The following is a 14,167-nucleotide window of genomic DNA, read 5'->3' as shown; positions in this document are numbered from 1 at the left end:
CCCGTTTTGCCCACTTCAGCTTAAGCTCCTGTATGATGCAGCTCAGCAGCACAGGTAAGCACCTTAACATCTTCTGATGAGTAGAATCATAGAATCATAGAATACAGGGTTGGAAGTGACTTCAAGGATCATCTGGCCCAACCTTTCTTGGCAAAAGCACGATCTAGACAAGATGGCCCAGCACCCTGTCCAGCTGAATCTTAAAAGTGTATAGCTCCCTTATAGAAAGAAAACCCTGCAACTTACTGTATCTAAGGGCTGTGAAATTCTTCTACTGACCACATTTGTCCTTCTCTACAATATATTAAGATAGCTTGGAACAGGAGCATCATCATGAAACGCACGCCTTAAATGGACATGGCTGAGACACCAAAAGTTTCAAAACTCATTTACATGTATTAAACTGTTGCATGTCTGCAGACAACACTCCATTTGACAGGCTTGGCAGAGCTGATTATACTGGGAAGAGCACTGGCTCTTCCCAGTCACTCTCAGTTTCTTGTTATCCTCTGTGAGCGAGGCATGCTATTGTATAAAATCAAAGGGCTACAAAGATGGCATACAAAATATCTCAAAGCATGCAACTTACTTGTTTCTAAAGTAGGTTGTGCTATTTTGTTGAAGGAGAAAGCCCTTACAATCCACTTTTTTCCCCTCTGCATGGGAAATAGTCGTATGGTTTTTACCCTAACCATGTCAGACACAGAAGCTACTGACATTGTAGTACCATTAATTTCTGACTTAACTTTCATTAATAAGCCTAAAGATTCAAAGAACGGAAGAATGTGATCTATGCAGACAGAGGCCTACTGCCAATATTTTCTGTTTTGGCTTTTCCATTACAGTGGAGCACAAAGCAGCTGCATCTTCTCTAAGACCATGATTTGGCTAAACACTGAGGTTTCACTTATGGCAGTTTCTGACATAGGTATTTTGCTATCATGGTTCACTTGCTCCAGGGAGCTGCTTTTAAAGGGCACAGGATCCCTCCCAGTCGACAGATGATGGGAAGCACCCTGGGTTGCTTCCCAAGAATTCCCACCCCAATGCCTTGTGCCTACCAGAATTATTTTGCGCTTCGAGAAGATGTGTGCAGAAAAAGCAGTAAACTCAATCAGGGTGAAGGCAAGAGTGCTGGCACCAAGATGTCATTGCTAAAGCATATCAGAAAAGTGTCTCTGGATGTTTTATCACAGGGGTCTTGTGAAGGATCTCGAGTCATAAATCCCAAAGCAGCTCTTCCAGACTCTCTCCGACATCATGGTCTCAGGATCCAGTGTATAGAGATCTAAACCAGCACCAGGCTTGGTGATGTGACCCTACCCAAAAATCTCTTCAAGCTCTCCAGCACAGAGGTACATCTGTGCTACCTCAAAGTTCATTGCTGTCCTGGGTCTTCCCAGCGTACCACCTTCATTTTCTGTAATTTTATCCAGTGTTGCTCATGCCTTTTGCATCTTGCAGTAGCCATAAGACTAATGATTGCCTGATAAAGCCAATGGGCCACTCTGCCACATGAGAAATTTACAACCCTCATAACACAGATTAGTAAGCAGCAGCATCTCCTCAAGGTCCTAGGTGGCACCTCACCAGAACCTGAGTAGGTAGACTTTGCCCCAGCAGAAGAGGAGAGGTGGGGAGAATAAAGAACTTAAAAAATGGTGAAGAAGGAAAAAAGGGATTCAGGAAAGGACCATGGTAACAGAAGGTAAAATAGGGGGAAAATGAGAGAGGGTTACACACCAGGAAAAGTGTAGATGGATGAGGAAGGAGCAGCAGTCGAAACAAAGCACTGAGAGCTGGCAAAGGATGGCAAAGAGGTAGATATATATGACATTTAGTCCTTGAAACACTGCAAGAGCCTCTTCAACATGTTGCACGGGTTCCCAGTGGTTCAAGAGCCTCCTGCTGTGTGTTAGGTACTTCATGGTGAGGTGGCACTTTTGTTGGTTCAGACCCTTATGGCTGTTCCAAAGGGGTTCCAGTGTCTGAGGAGTTATTCCAGATTAGTTTCCTCTGAAAGATATCTTCACATACACCATGTGTTCACATACACCATGACCACCGTGAAAACTGAGCCCACCAAGCTGTAAATGGAAACAGCCAGGGGGTTGCTTCAGAAATGCATTACTGCTTGAAAACAGACTGCTAATGTACACATAGCCTCAGAGATTGAGATCTATATCCAACTATTGTTTACTTAAAATGCTGATACCTAAACACAGAGGAAAAACAATATAAATGTTTGGAGGGGTACATGATGATGTACTCCCTAAACAATTCATTCCAATTTGATAATTTCATGGCAACGAGTCCCCTGACTGCAAAAGGAAGTGCTACAGTTTTCTAATCATGACTGGATACAGGAAGATCTCTCCATCATACATTATTTAAGTGGACTCAATCACAGCAACCCTAAATTATGTAAATAGAGATCTCATCTCTGGAAACATTTGGAGCCTATTTGGAAGGTTTAAATTACTTCAGTAGTGAGACTGAAAATCACTCATGTATGCCAAACAAAAAATTCTACACTCATTGAACTGAGATCACGTTATTGTTAAAGCAGAACTATAAATATGAGTTAGATGTTGGCACCAAGTCACTCAAAATTTTAATCTGAAAAATCCTTAAATGGAAATATAAGAAATGCAGGGAACTCTTCCTTCAGGGGAAGAGTTTAAGGCTGTATAATGAAGTATAGGCACTGATACATTCATTATCTAACAATTTCCAGATCTGGATATCTTGTCCTCAAAATATCTTCAGATATGTGCCTGCAAAGCCCATACCAGCAAAGAGACCAATTGCAAAACTTAAACACGGTCATAACCAGAGCCTGGAGTGAAGCTATAGCAGAAATCCCATGCTCCTGACCTATCTGAGAACATCAGCTTGCCAGTCTAATGAGTTTGTTCACCTGGATTCAAAACACCAGTGAAGGGAATTAGTTAACATTATATGAAGAACTATTACACTTCACTGTTTACATTGTGTTTGCAAGAAAATGATGAAGGTTCACAGTCAAGGTATTTGTGTTTGAGAGCGACAATTACAGTGAGCTCTCTAGATCACGCATAGCAATAAAAGAAGGTACCTAAATGAGGAAATCCTGAAGGTACAGCAACACTGTCATAGAGGCTGACTGCTAGAAAAACTGACCTGTCTTTCCTGACACCAGCTGCCCAAAACTTAACAGAAACTCCAAGATACACTAGGCGTAGTCTCCCACACCCGTGCATAGTCAGAGATGTGCAAAGATGAAAAAATATGGTAGCGTTTTTCACAATAGTTTAACAGCAGTTAAACATTTCTGTTGCATAAAGTGCAAATAGCTGCATAAAATACAAACAATTTCCATTTTGACTCTAGCCAACTAGTTTCACAGCACACGCTGTGCACAAACCACACATTGCTAATCCTTTACAGCTGGCAGTGAAATGATCATTTGCAATAGCCACAATTACAGGACTACTCTCTCATCAGGCAGAATCCTTGTCAGACAGTTATGAGGAAGCCCTTCCTTTAACAACAGCAACAGGGAACTAAAAGACAGGGGAGCTGACAATCCACCTGTTTCCATAATTTATCCATAAGCTCCACAAAACCCGGAACCGACGAGTCCCAGAATAAGTCTCTGAGGAAGCCACCTGGAGATCCTGCGATCTCCTTTCCCAGAGGATCATTCCTGCATGCAGAATTCCCATGGAGATGTATCTTGCACTTAAGCTATCACATCAAACTCATGGAGGTGAATCCAGCACAATAAAGGTATAAGGCAAAGCAAAATAAAGTAAATTGAAAGGCAAATCTAATATCATGGCAATGAGTAGGAATAAAGACAGCTGCAGAAGCTATATATTACCATATCAAAATTCCTCATTGAAATAAAATGAACCGTTTCAATCCATGTCAATGGAATAGCATCTGTTCATATCAGGAGAAGCCCCATGGATTTTGTTTCCTTTTTTTCAGAATAGGAGAAGACAACTTGTCTTTTTTGCAAGAGTCACTAGAGCACACTAGATGTACAGTAGGCATGCAAATAGAAAATTGTGTTTTGTTAAAGCCAATGAACTTACTACAGCCAAATACTTTTAACTAACTCATTTGTACACACTACAGATGAAATCACAACTACTTTCAGCCTTCCAAGGTGCTTCTCAGTAGAGGCCCAGCAGTAATATTGTTTCACAACTAACTGTAAAGTCTGTCCCTTGGTTTCACTGGTTTGGGGTCTGGCAATGTCAAGCCCCTACTCATACCTCATACTCATTCTTTGTCTGTTCACATATCCCGGTACATAGCAAGGGTATATAGCTTCTTATAGCTCTGCCAGGTCACTGACAACTGATATTCCAACTCTGAATTTTGGGGGGTGAGGTTACAAAGGAAAAACAAAAGAAAATTTTGGAACTAGGTTACTGTCCCATAGTTTGGAAAAGAAGTAAACTTTAGAAAGGAATACAAAAGTGTGCCTCAGAAGGGTGAGCAAGCACAAATATTAGCCTTTATTATTAGAGTTTTCATCAAAATTGACACAATCCTGCAAAGCGCAAGACTTTCTGACCATACAAAAATGTGTATTTCTTCATTAGACAACTGAAATGCGCTATTTAGCCTGTAGCCACTCTGAAATACCACATAACTCCTACCAGCAGTTAAGGTCTATCAAAGGGTAAGACATCTGTAAACATCTGGATAGTCCACAAGACAAGTTTTGTCCCACCCCCCCAATATAGGAGAAATATTGACAAACCAGGAGACAAGCAGAAGCCTCTAAACCGGTCGGGGACTAGAGCAGAAGATGTAAGGCAAAAGGGGGAGCTCCCTGCTCAGCTGAGGGAGCTGAGTTTATTCAGACTGGAGAAGAGAAGGCTTCAGGCTGATCTAGTCAGGGCTGAGCAGGGGAGGAGATAGAGAAGACAGAGCCAAACTCTTTTAAAAAATGCACAGCAAAAGGACAAAATCTTATGGCCACAAGTTGCAGTAAGAGAAATTCTGACTAGATATAAGGAAAAAGAAAATTTACGATGAGAGTGGTTAAGAGCTTGCACAGGTTGCCTGGAGAAGCTGTGAAATTGCCATCACTGGAAGCTTTCAAAACTCACCTGTATAAAACCCTGATCGATCTAACTATGAAATCACCCAACTTTGAGCAGGGGAGTGGATTAGATGACCTCCAGGGTTCCCTTCCAGACCTAAACTGACTCCATGGTTCTCCAAGAGTCATAACGACAGGGCATGACTGTAAATCAATGTACGGTATTGACGAATGCATCCTGCTCCCTACTTTATATCTAAACCCATTACTGTGTATGTTCAATAGGTGTAAGTCATCATGTTTTCATTATAGCTTCCTTTAAGGATAACAGTGACAAATACATATTGCTGTGCAAAACCAAACCTGTACACACTGTTATACACACACAGCTTTTCATTAAAAAAGAAAAAAAGTTTAGGTTTCAAGCTTCTGAAAGAGCAAGGAAAAAAAAAAAAAAGCATTCCATCTCTGAAAACCTTCTCATCCCTTCAGCATTTACCTATTAATATTCCTTCCTGTCTGGCTGAAGTTTAGAGTCTTAGATCAGAAGCCCAGGCTACAAGCCCTTTGTGTATAACCTGCTCTACTGCATAGCAACTTTGATACATCAGTGGACCTCAGGGTAAGGAGCACAGGTGAAAACCTTTGCAAACAGGCCAGAGCATGAAGGCAAAGAGTCTGCAGAGCACCTGCAAAAGTGCTTGGTCCTGAAAGGGCCTGCCACATCCCACTGCATAGCAAACAGGCAGAACAAAGCCAAGTAGGGAGGCCAAGAGAGAACCATGAACACCTGCAGCTCAGCACTACAAACGTCATTCAGGGTTGCGCAGACCACAGCAGCGTGTACCGTTTATGCCATGGCTTCCAGAAGAGTGCCTTACTTACCAACCTGTTGGATATTTTGAGATGGCTGTCCATCAGCTTTTCCTGGTGAATTAGTTCCGTTTTATATAAGTGGTATCAGAAGGAGACAGTGAATAGGAATGACTTTCTAAACTAGTGGCCAAAATGCTCCCTTGAAAAAGAGAACTTGGCTTCTGGTTGAATTGCCAGGAAATATTTATATGTACTAAAATAATGTCAATAGAATTTGGAAACATCTTACAGTCTTGTCTCTCTGGAGACAATTTAATTATTTTTTTCTTGGAAGGCGAAACATGAGTTTTAAAGCCTCTTCAGACAGAGGAAGACCTGAGTCCATGCTTTTCGTATTCTGGATCAATACTCTGAGACTTGCACTCTTGATTAGAAGAATGTTACTATTATCACCTCCCATTCCTAGTAGTGCACATCAGTTCCTGAATTTTTGGCTGGAACCTCTGCACAAATTCACCTATCACATAAGTCTTCATGTATGCAACAGGCACAAAAGCACATTAAAGCTTCTCCTATAAAAACTGATTTTGCTTCCCAGCACGACACCAAAAGCACTGCCTTTTTCTTCAGCTATTATCAGTTTCTTTCACTTTCTTGAACTCTGCCACATGTGGAAAGATAAATTATGTATTGATTTTTTTCTCTGTTTAATAGCCTCATGAACAAAGAGCAGTGATGTTGAAGATGGTGCTTCTGGGAGAGAAGGGACATCACTAGTAGAGCATTTTGAATCATGGCACTCTTCTGGGTGTTTTTTCTTGAAGTTAACAGACTTATCACCACAGAAGCACCCTTCCAGAAAGTGCATTCTGCTGATTTCTCCTCACATCGGAGCAAAAGAGAGCCATATGCATATATCAGTATAGTTTTTCTGCCAACAGTACAGCACAACTGATGGTCCTTTTCTGCCTCTGTGCCCCTCCCTTTCCTCCTTCATGTATTTTATGAGAGCATACCATCCTCAGTGTTGGTGCTTTGTGGCTACTCCTGTACCTGGTATCATTAATGTGCCCATAAAAACTATTCTCCTGGTAGAACTACCCCAAGTAATGCATCATTGGCAATTTCAGCCTTAGGTGAGCAGTCACTTTACCATAATTCACTGTGCTGTGTGCAATTATAACTACAATAGGTTACTTCTTTATTGAACACTTCAAATCCCTCAGCTATAAATGGCAGAATTTTCATCATTCAGCAGTCAAACAATATTCCCTTTCTCTCTTCTTCAAGCATATTTTGTGATGGTAAGTTAATCTAGCTAAGTTAACAAACACCATGAGGATAGTTCCCTCAAGGTATTTTGTTATTTCTTATTTGTTTTCTTATTTGAAGTCCTCAGCCAGAATAGAGACCAACTATGCTGCAGGGTGTTTGAATAAAGGCAAATTGTTTATTAAGACATACTACCACAAAAGAGATACCACAGAGTTTTAGGCTTTGCTTCAAAAACATACTAACAATGTCAATCATCGTTTGGTCCACAAACTAAATAATAACACCTATTCCAGTGAGACCACTCCCTTTCTTATCAGCATTTAAATACTAAAAATTTATTTCATGTTGAAACATAAAAAACTCCAAACATTTCACAAAGCACTGTTTCAACTATCTGGATTTCTGATCAGAAACTAGCAGCAAGCCAAAGACCTTAATAGAAAAAGTAACAAAATTTTGCTAAAGCCAATATAGATACTCAGGTTTTGAGAAAACAGCATAGCACATCAGAATTTTATCTCCCTGAAAACATTCTACATATGATGTTTGGACAATTTTTTAGTGAATAGTGTGCCTATATTAAAAAAAAAAAGCATTTTTGTCTGAAATAAAAATCCTCTCATCCAAAAATAACAAAAAAACCCCTTTGTAGAGGCAGAGATAAAATAGGTAACCTCAAGGTTTTTTTCCACCCCTGTTTAGGGTTTGGGGGTTTTTTTAAATGTTTCAAATGTCTGAAATTTTCAAAATATTTCATTTGGCACACTTCCAATAAAAGTCACATAAAAAAGGTCCACAGCAAGGTTCACATTCTAGTGGAGGAGGGCAACCACTCACATTTTGCTCAGCAGCTCCATTTTTAATGTATTCAGCAGGGCTGGGAGATATCTGGATTCTTTTTTCTCACCTCTCTGAAGAGAACACCGCTTACGTGCCTCCTTCCTCCAGAAGAAGACTCTAAGCAATGGGCTTACCCTTTCCCACTCACCATATTTGATGGCTATTTAAGGGGTCAGTGGAAAACGGACCTCCAGCAGCACCTGGGGTACTCTGATGGAGAGAGGATCACACCCAGAATGTCCTAGCCCAGGAGTTACAGAGCACTCTGGACGTATGGATACCACTCTACCTGTGCAGAGGGACAGACTGACACTCTGTGTTTCAGACGTAGGTTAATGCCCCTGTCTGCAGGCTACTGGCCTCTTCTTGACCTCCTGTTTCTGGCATGAAGTCCTATATTAACCTTGCTTTTATTACAAGTACACAAAATAAGTAGCCTGTTTAAGGTTGCAAAAAAATCCTTTCAATCACCAAAGCATTTTCCTGATTTTTCATTCAGCTTTCATTTATTTGTTTGTTTGTTTGTTTTTCCATTTTGATTCACTGCACTGGGTCATAACCCTTGCTTCAGGAGCTGACTCGGGCAAAAGAAAAGACTGACACACACAATTCTAGCTATAGCTAACAAGAGAAGAGATTGCAGTCCATTTCTCACAGCTCTGCTCCTCAGCATCATTCCCCTCTTCCTGAAAGCTCAGTCTCTGTCCCACAGAATAGTTTATGAGTATGCTGAATAGTTTACAAACTGGGCAGCCACCATCTGTTGAGCCCACGTCAAGCAAGAGCATCCCACAGCAAAGCTTCATATGTGTTGCCATAACCTTACTCTACTTGCTTGTTTCTCCAAAGAGAACATTCAAGGATGATTTCGTTATCACTTACAAGAAACTTGTCTATAATTTGTTGGGAGATTATGCAACAGGCATTGGTGGACTTCGAGCACGTGAAATATTCTGCCGGTCCAAAAAAAAATATAGGCACATTGTGTCCTGAGTTAAACTAGAGCCTCAACTCTATCCTAGACATGTAATGGAGCCAGCTACCCTTATGCATAAAGCAACCTCAAAAGCCAGGCCAGATATTTTATCTTTGTGGAGCAAAGGCTGTTGGTGGCAAAGAAATAGTTTAAGTGTAAAGCCAAGATGTAACGTAGAAGAAAACAGTGTGATGTGACCAGTGGTGACACACCATCGGTAGAACAAAAGAGGAGTAACACAGCATCCTTTCAGCTCCTGCCCCAAGACTGGCTTCTGTGCTAGTTACCCCGCAATGGTCATTGGCTTTCAATGGAAGGTGAAGTAACTAGGATCTCCCTTCAAACAAATGTTTAAGACATCTAATTTCTATGCAACCGTGAGCTGTTCACTTCTGCCTGCTTTTGGATTTTTTGCAAATCCAATTGTAAGTCCAATGACACATCCTCTTGTCCTCACAGAGAACGCAGGCTTTAAGGTCACCTCTGCCATACTAGGATCCTCTCACTGCAAAAGAGGAAGAACATCTCTGTTACAGAAAGCAAAGATGGGCCAGAGTCCCCAAATACAGATTTTGCTCTAAACTCTGGATCTGGGGTAACATGTGGGAAAGGATTTCTGGGTTGCACCTGACGCTGTTTGAAAATTCAAGAGTCCCTATTCTAATCTGTCCTTTTCTACCCTACATGTCCACTCACTCTGCACATTTCTAAGGGTCTAAAGTACTGTGACAAGTGGTTTTACGTGTAATGCTCAAAGCGCAGGGCTGGCTTTCATTTAATCAATATTATGTATATAAAAGTATGGAGGTACTGAACTCTCTATTTTAACAGTCATCAACATGACAGTTGATACCTGTGTCGTGATGCTTTTTGTCTAGTTGTGCAAAAAAAAGGGCAAGGCTAAGTGTTATGAGTACACCAAAAATGGAGAAAAGATAGGGAAACACATAGACTAACAAATCCCTGAACTCTGAGATTTAGCTGTCAAAAAAATCAGTAAAGTATTTGATTGTATTTTGCTCTTGTACTTGAAGATACAAAGGAAGGTATTATTTTACCTGTACCAACAAAGGAAAAGCTGTAAAGAATAATGTTCACTGATCAGCTCAGAGCAATGTTCTGTACTATTTTTCAGGTTGAAAAGTACTTTACTACACAAATGGCCCCATTTGAGTGAATGGTAAGGTACTGTATCCAGTGCATAAAAGCAATATATCTAAGCTTCATGGAATTAACCATTAGGAAAACTGTAACACTTAAGAAACCATCTGCATAAATTATATTTTTTTTTCACTCTATACAGAATCATTATTTGCTGTTAATCGTGCAAAGAAAGAAATACAAGAGGACAAAGACAATTTTGGTTAGGTTATACAAGTGTAGACTTTATCAAAATTCACGTGAACTACAGCTAGAAAGCTGAAAGCAAATCTATTCACACTTTGTTCCTCTCCACTCTTAGAGATCCCATATCCAGCTCAGTAATTCAGGTTAAGTATCAGTGAAAAGTGATGGACATTTGTTACAATACAGATTAAAATGATGGGATTCCAAGAGATTCACTACACCCATTGCCATATAAAAAATCATTTCACAGAGTTTCTTGTTGACCAATTGCTTGTGTGTTTCTCACGCAACATGATTCCACCTATCAGGGAACCACAGAGACTCTCACAAAGTGAGAAGTCATAACACCAACACAAAACACAATCCTACAGCATTAAAGCCTGGTTTACTTTCGTTTCTGTTAAGGTGTATAATTGCGTCACCAGCTTAGCTGTGTTTCTCTGCTCCCCCCGCCCCCGCCCCACCTCCTCAGCACTCCTTATTTTTTGAAAATCCAAGAAAATTAAAACAGACTTAATGCAACATTAAGAGCAAACATTTAAATACGCAGAGGTCAAGAAAATAAAAAGAGCAATATTAATTTTACTACACTGAGCACACTTTACATATAATTGTATGCACATATGACTACTAACAGCAATGTTATATAATATAAATCACTCAGCATAGCCAAGTAATTATTACTGAGGGAATCTTTATATTTTTTTAATTTGCTTGACCTTTTATATCTATATTGTTTAACTGTTGCATTAGAAGAATTTAAATTTTCTCATTTGCTTTATGTTATAGTTTTACAATACACTGTAGCTTACTCCAATACACTCCACTATTGGGACCACTGAATATGGAGAACTGGAAATGTTGTGATTTTACTAGATAAGGTAAACTTTAGAAGATTTCACAAGTTCTCAGTGGCATAACTGGAAACTGAGAGTGAAGTATCAATGAAAATTTTGAGTATTTCTGTCCAAATTTATAGAATTTTCAGGAAATTTAGCAGAGTTTCAGAAACTGTTCTAAAGTCTAAAAAAATTTCAGATTATGTGTTCTATAAATTCCAGGAATAAAAGCACCTCAAAGGTAAAAGTTTGGAGATACCAGGAATTCAAATTTCCATTTAATCGTCAAGAGTCAGATACTTCAGTGTAAAAAGGCAATGCAAAATGCTACTAGTTCATGCAAAATATGCAATTATTCTTTTTAAGGAAGAATGGATATACAGAATTTGCAGCAAAAAGGCCCAGATTCAACTAGTTATAAAATGCTCTGAAAACCAACAACAATAAAAACCAAAAATCATCAAACCAAATGCCAGCCCACTCACATATATATAGGAAGCTAAAATCATATCACAGGGGTGTTCCCGCTAACAAAGCACAAATTTGGAAAACACACATTGTCTAACAGGAAGGAAAGAAAAAAGAGCTATCGCCTGTAGAAGTCCAATGATTAAGTCCATAGTACTTGCAAGTAGCCCTCTGATGACTATGCTATCCTGTTTATGGCTCTTCAAGGCTGGTACTATGGATGGCTTCTAACTTTTTAAGCAGTTACTAAATGTTTTGCTGAGATGCAAAAGCCAAACCTGCAGTGGACTAGGCTCTCATAAAATGCAAAGTGAGTTAAGATCACTTAGACACCTTCACAACTGATGTGAGCTAACCCGTTTTACCGCTCACCACAACACCTGTTTTTGGTCTCAGTTGCTGATGCAGTAACTGCATCCCCACAGTACAAAGTTTGATGAAAGCAAGCACAACAGCGTTCAACAGCACTTTCCCTTCCTGACACCACTGGCAGTTTTCTGGAGGCGTCCAAAAACATGGGCAGGTCTATCTCCCACACTTCAGAGACATGACCCCAGGAGGGCTCTAGGGTGTCTGTTAGCTAAAGTAATCACACTGACAATGCAAGCGTGGAGGCCAGCAGGTCTCCTTAGCTGAACTACTGCTCACCGTGGCTATGATGGAAGCCAGCGCACCACCTTTACGTCGTTCTTACTCTTCAGAAGGGAAGCAGGGGTAGACATACTCAAAAAAAAAAAAAAAAAAAGCCCATTTCTGTAGGAGCACATTTTTTTCCTCTCTTTCCATAAACATTGTCCTCCTTTCCTTGTCCACTTGTTCCAGACTGACATTTGGCCAAAGTAAATGGCTCACTGTAAGAACATTTATGCTGCTCACTTGCCTACTCGCTATCCAACAAGAATACTAATATATTATGACCTACAAATTCAAAACTGAGTTGTAGTTTTACAAAATACTCCAGATGAGCCAAAATACAACTGAGCCTCAGCCTGTTGGTTAGCTGTCCATACCAGAGGCCAGCACAGTTCCTTCCCTTAAAAGGCCTCCAGCTATCTTGTATGGCTCTGTATAGCTCTTTTCCCTGTTCACCAGTAAAAATCCATAATGAATTTAAAGTTTCAGACAATAACACTTGCATGAAGAAGAGGGAATCAAGCACATTCCCTTCTCATTTCCCTCTCAAGCATGAGAAAAATCCCCTGCTTCGCAACGGTGACAGGCTGAGCAGTAATCTGGCAACTCCTTTGGAGACCAAAGTAATGACTGTCTTAATCTCATTTCCTTCCTTACTCCAAAACTTCCAGGTCTTCCCGAGTCTTGCTGAGCTAGCATTTAGCTTAGGAATACTGGATATTATCTACAGGATAAAGCTGAAATTTTACTGTGTGTCTTTTCACTCTAGCAGTATCTTGTATTTCTCTCAGGACTGAGGTAGACTTTTTCTCTCACAGTATTGGTGACACTTCGATAAATAGTAGGAAAGATGCTCTGTTCTTTCATTTTTGATTCTCTAATTTCTGAGCCACCTCATCATCTAGAAAGCAAAACATCTGAAAGCCATCTGCTCGCAGAGAGCACTGCTAGGCATTCCCTTAAAGTCAGTACTAATCCGGCTTCAGGGGATGGACTAATCTTTGTAATCCCAAACACTAAAAACACAGCCATGGAAGTATATCATGTATCCCTAAATTAAGGGAACATAAAAGAGTCAGAACGATGCATGAATTACATGCAGGACAAATGACACTTAGTTAATATTTTAATTAAAACTGTGGTATTTTACCTTCTCCCAAAACTCGGGGTTTACTCTTTTCCCTGATAAATCCTGTTGATCCGTCTTCTCTTTTCCTATTTCACCTGCTGAGGGCCTTTGAATTAAGGAAATGCTGAATGAGCATCTTTCCAGAACTAGGCTGCATTACTTCAAGTTTGGCAGAGAGGTTTCTTTATCAAGAGTTTAGCATTGAAAGCCATTTCTGCTTCTTTAAGGCCTGAAAAACTATAGCTGGCATGACCTGTAATGACTGCAGAGGAAGCTTAATCCACATCTGGTTTACACAATGTCTGAACTAGTAAAGTGCCATTAGTTTCAGTGGATTTATTCCCAGTGCATGGCCGTATAAACAAGAGAAACATGCCCACAGTGGCAGAGTGCCCCAGTTCAGGAGGAGAAGGCCTTGATCAGAGCTAACTACAATTCAGTCAATGAAGAAGGGAACACTAATACTTACACATGCTTTTTTCCCAGTAGTTCTGAAACATAAATCCAACAAAAATACCATTTATCAACCGTTTACAGCAAAATAAAATACACATTGTAAAAAAAACAAAGCCGAGTTTTAATTTAAATAATTAACGATTATGGATCAGACCAAGAATATCTTAATTAAATCAGTCTGCACGTACTGACTTTGACTCACGAGTTTAATAAGATATACTGGGTCTGGCTGAGATGGAGCTAATTTTCTTCATAGCAGCCCATATGGTGGTGTGTTTTGGATTTGTGAATTTGTGATTAAAAATGTTGATAACACAGCAGTGTTTTGGCTATGGCTGAGCAGT

This window comes from Mycteria americana, chromosome 2 (assembly GCF_035582795.1).
Source record: "Mycteria americana isolate JAX WOST 10 ecotype Jacksonville Zoo and Gardens chromosome 2, USCA_MyAme_1.0, whole genome shotgun sequence".
Taxonomy (NCBI): Eukaryota; Metazoa; Chordata; class Aves; order Ciconiiformes; family Ciconiidae; genus Mycteria; species Mycteria americana.
This window is presented reverse-complemented; position numbering follows the sequence as displayed.